Source organism: Oratosquilla oratoria, chromosome 21, assembly GCF_046742065.1.
Source record: "Oratosquilla oratoria isolate Oo_2021 chromosome 21, ASM4674206v1, whole genome shotgun sequence".
Lineage (NCBI taxonomy): Eukaryota > Metazoa > Arthropoda > Malacostraca > Stomatopoda > Squillidae > Oratosquilla > Oratosquilla oratoria.
Genome location: NC_134797.1, coordinates 45,395,472 through 45,400,471, shown reverse-complemented (window position 1 = coordinate 45,400,471; position 5,000 = coordinate 45,395,472). Strand labels below are relative to the sequence as shown.

The 5,000-nt window shown below is 38.6% G+C and overlaps 1 protein-coding gene across 3 annotated transcripts in view; it reads left to right on the top strand.

The window, feature by feature from the left end:
* The window catches only part of fusl (transmembrane protein fuseless), a 95,068-nt gene that overhangs the window by 71,142 nt on the left and 18,926 nt on the right, over positions 1-5,000 (top strand). The window lies entirely within an intron of this gene.

The following is a 5,000-nucleotide window of genomic DNA, read 5'->3' as shown; positions in this document are numbered from 1 at the left end:
GAGGAAGTGGAGGAGCAGAAGGAAGAGAAGGAGGAGAAATAAGAGGAGGGAGTGGAGGAGGAGAAGGAGGAGAAGTAGGAGTAGGAGATGGAGGAGTAGATGGAAGAATAATAAGAGTAGGAGAAGTAGGAGGAGGTGAGGAGGAGGAGGAGGAGGAAGAGGAGGAGAGGAGGAGAGGTAGGAGGAGATGGAGGAGTAGATGGAAGAATGATAAGAAGAGGGGAAGTAGGAGAAGATTAGAAGAAGGAGAAAGAGGAGGAGGAGGAAGAGGGGGGAATAGAGGAGGAGAAGGAGGAAGAAGAGATTGAAGAATGATAAGAATATAAAATATAAGAGGAGGAGGAGGAGGAGGCGGAGAAGGAGGTTACCAGGTGGAGGGTGAGGAGGAGGAGATGGGAGAGGAGAAGGAGGAGAAAGAGGAAGAGGAGGAAGAGGAGGAAGAGGAGGAGGAGGAGGAGGGGAGGAGGTGGATGGGTAGGAGTGGAATAAAGAGGAGGAGATGGAGGAGGAGAAAGAGAAGGAAGAAGTTAGGAGGGCGAGAAGGATGTGGAGGAGGTTAGAAGGAGAAGTGGAGATAGAGAAGGTGGAGGGAAAGGAGATAATGAGTGAGATGTAGGAGGAGATTAAGGAGGAGGAGGAGAAGCGGGGGTAGGGTGATGATGATGATGAGGAGGAGGAGGTGGAGGGAGGGAGGGAAGAGAAAACATTCAGGAGAAGGAGAAGAAGAAGGAGAATATGAGGATGGTGATAATTAGAAGTTGGAGGAGGAGGAGGAGGAGGAGGGGGAGAAAGAAATGAAAAAGGAGGAGGAGGAAGGGGAAGAGGAGATGGAGAAATAAGTAGATGAATGATAAGTGAATAAATAACTATATAATTAAAAAGTAAGCAAACAAATAAAATAAATAGACAAATTTAAGTAAATAGATAAATAGATGTATAAATGTATAGATAAATTGGAATATTAGATCAATAAATGATAAATGTGATAAAGAAATTAGAAGTGCTCAGTGCTCACCCATTATCATGACCTCTCCTCATAACGCATCCAATTTTGAGGCACATTTCAGGTTTTGTAGAACAGACCATCCAAGTTTTGGGAAATAAAGACGAAAAAAATCTGAAAAAATCGTAACACCCCCTTTTTGGGGACCAATTTTTTTTTTTTTTAAATTAGCTTCTTCTTAGGATTAGGGTGGTTGTGTTTGTAATTATTGTAGTTTTCGTCTCTGGAGATAGAAATGGGTAGTTTTGTTACAGGAAGAAAATATGTATTTTAACTCGTTATGTATCTAAGGCTTTGGCAATTTTGGATTGAGGAATTCCTTGTTTGTAAATTACTTGGAGAGCACTATAAATTGATCGATGTATGACGAATTTACGAAATATTTACAGAGATTTTCTTATGGAAGGATGTGGCTTTACCGTTTTGAATTTATGTTATAGATTCATTCCCTATATCTTCTTGGTCCTTACTAGTCAGTCATTAATTGTTTTGCTGCAGTTGACCTAACACGTGTCTCTCATCTTTATGTCAAGCTCTGTTTCTTATTAGTTGTGAGTAATTTTTTACTCTACCCATGGTTTTCATAGTTGTGGTAAGGATTAGTTATGTTAAAAAATGGGAAGTTTATATTCATTTGACTATGTGCTAAAACGGGAAAAAAGTGAATATAGGGTAATTCTTATTTTTACTAGGTAAAGTATTATCCATATTAGGTTTGGGTTTCATCAGACTAGGTGCCTTATTAAAGGTAAGAGTAATTGTGATGTAATTTAGCACTCAGTACATTTAGTTGGCATCATATGTATTATTTCCGTGGCTAAGATGAGTAAAAGAACTAGGACATCAACAAGTCACAGTGTCTTTGGCTTCCCACTTCCAGAACTTCCTCACTATGAGCTGCCAACAAAACAACGGGTTGGAAGATATATTCAGTGTGCAAAAGACAATAAATACCAGAGCAACAAGGATATTATTCTTGAACTATCCAAGGCCCTTGCTGAGATTTAGAAATAAGACAGTTTTCCAGTTCAACCGATCAAGAATGTTAAAACCAAATTGCTCCGATTGTTAGAAGAAGTGTCTGGTATCAAAGCAAGGAATGAATACCATTAAGGATAACAAGTTTATCTTATCATTGTATCAGCTTTCTGATATAGCAGGTTGCCAGTGTGCTAATATCTTGGCCTGCAAGAGCGAAAAAAACATGAAAGTGCCACGTCGAGAGCATGAATTTTTCACTGACCAAAGAACTGGGCGTCACATGAAAATTGGAGTGGATGTAAAAACAAGTCAAATGAAAAAAAAAAAAAGGAAAAACAAAGAAGGTTGAATTCAGGAAAGAAAAGAAGAAGAAGAATCACAAAAATAATAGGGAAGAGAAAACTACAATTTCAGATGAAGCCTTGGATGAAGAAATCTAATCATCTGACATTTCTGATGATGAATGGAAGAAAGCCTTTGGGAGAACAGAAAATAAAATCATACCAATACCAACAATTGCCATCGAAGTAGATCGGTGTTCTGTGTCAGATAGAGCTGATATTGCTATTAGTAGTGGAACCCTATTCGATTATGGTATTATAAATTCAGAAGACAACTCCCATGTAATTGACCATCAAAAAGTCTGGAGGGCACAACAAAAGTTAAGGAGGGATTTTACCGAATCTGAATGTTTGTGAGATAAGAAAATTACTATTTTGTTTTTTGATGGCAGGAGAGACGCAAAAAAAAAAAAAAAAAAAAAAATTTGTATGGAGCAAAAGAAACTCAAGATCACTATGTGCTTATAGGAGAATCAGGTACTTTCTATTTAGATCATCTAACTATTGAACGAGGAACAGGTGCAGGTACTGCAGATGGACTGATGAAATGGCTTGTTGAAAATTATATTAAAGATAATATAAAGGCAGTGGGGGCCGACAGCACGGGAACTAATACTGGCTACAAGAATGGAGTCATAAGAGGTCTGGAATGTCAATTACATCGTGCTTTACAATGGATCATCTGCAGATTGCATCTGAATGAGCTTCCTTTAAGGCACCTGTACAGGAAATATGCTGGTCCAACAGAAAATGGAACTCAATGGAAAGGACCACTTGGTAAAGCCTTATTCACCTGTGAAACTCTACCAGCTTCACCAAATGACTTTCAATTTATTGCTAAAGGAGCTCCTCTCCCAGACGCAGATGCAAATGAGCTTAGTCGGGACCAAACTTACCTGTAGGGAATTATTAGTGCTATTAGAAGTGGTATGGTTGATGATGGTCTCCTACATGTAAAACCAGGGTCAATATCTCATTAAAATGGCTCACCACTGCCAGTAGATTATGTCGATTTTATGTGGCGACAGAAAAATATAATAATGACTTGTATGTCCTCATAAGGTTTGTCGTGTGTCATTATGGGCCCATCTGGTTTCACATCAAATTTCCTCCGAAATGCAAGGGAGCTTCTAAACATCTGGAACAGACCAATCTTCTGCAAATAATTCAACCTGGGCTCATCCTGAGAACGTCCTTTTTGGTAATGCTGGCAGACGTTGATCGGAACGAAATTAGCTATTGACAGAATTAAGAAGATCAGAGAAGTTACTATGTATGAGGAAGAGATACGTGATTTCAGGCCACCAAAAATAGATAAGGCTGCTAAGAGCCTAACAGATCTACTTCCCCTTGAGGAGGAGTGGAGGACCTGCACACATCTTCAGGGTGGTTGCTCAGAGCTGCACCGCAGGTTGGAGCCACCACTTACAATTCATCTTTCTAATGCTGACCTGCAAAATATTGTCGACGAGTTACTCTCTACTGACTTTCCATGCCACTCTCAAGGTGTGGAGCGGTGTGTGCGAATGGTGACGGAAGCTTCTGACGAGTTTACAGAAAAAAGCAAGAGATGGCTACATTCGGGCGGTATTAAAATCCCATGACTTCATGCCTTCGTTTATGACAAAGTATGATTTTAATGTATCAATTGACAAATAGCATATACCAGTTAGATAATAAAAGTTGAACTCCGCACTTTTTTATTATTTTTTGTTTTAAAATCAATTATAATGTAATTAGAAACACTTATAACAACAAACCAACAAATCTGATGGTGTATATCTTTCTGGCGCGAAAAAAAAAAATAAAAAAAGGGGGTGTTCCAATTATTTAAAAAAAATCTACCTTTGACATATACGTACTCAAGTGTACAAAACCTGAAATTTGGATGTTGATTTGCTGAAATTTGTTTATCGATGCTATACCCTATTGTGTAATCTTAGCTCACTTTCCCTAAAGAACACTAGAATACTCTCTGGTTCACTGGCCCACTACCTGTGGTCCATGAACCACCTAATAGGCCACAGATTGTCTCAAGTGGGTCCACAAGTGGAAATCTAGTGGGAGTTAGTGGATGCAGAGTGGTTAATATACACTGAAGTGGTCTTCTCCTGGAGGCGAAAGAACAGCAACGCATAAGGATGGGAGATATGTACTGAGGGCTCCTTATCTATTCCTTATCAAATTCTGTTAATTTGCTCTTAGTTTTCAAGCCAAAGTTAATGACCCACTTGTGATAAAGAGTACTTTGGTCGGCAATGACCAGCGCTTCTATCCTGAGGGACAATATCGAGCCGAAGAGGTGAAGGAAATTTTTTGAGGAATGTAGCAGAAACACGGGAGATTAGACGTCAAATGTGATCAGCATTTTTTTTTTATCTATCATCAATTTATTTATTGTTTATTTGTATGATAATTAATGTATTTCCGATTTATCTATATATTCATTTATTTGTTAGTTTGTTTGACTTTTCATTTATTTGTTTACATAATAATCAATTTATTAATTAACTTAAACATTTGTTTATTTACTCAAGCTGGTAGTCAATAAAAGGGAATAAGTATCGAACCCAGGCATGTCCTAGTAGCACTGCATAAGTGAGGGGTCCTTAGTCGCCCGAACCAAATTTCTTATCTATAATCCTCAGTTCGATTCTCTCGCCCGTGTATCGTTT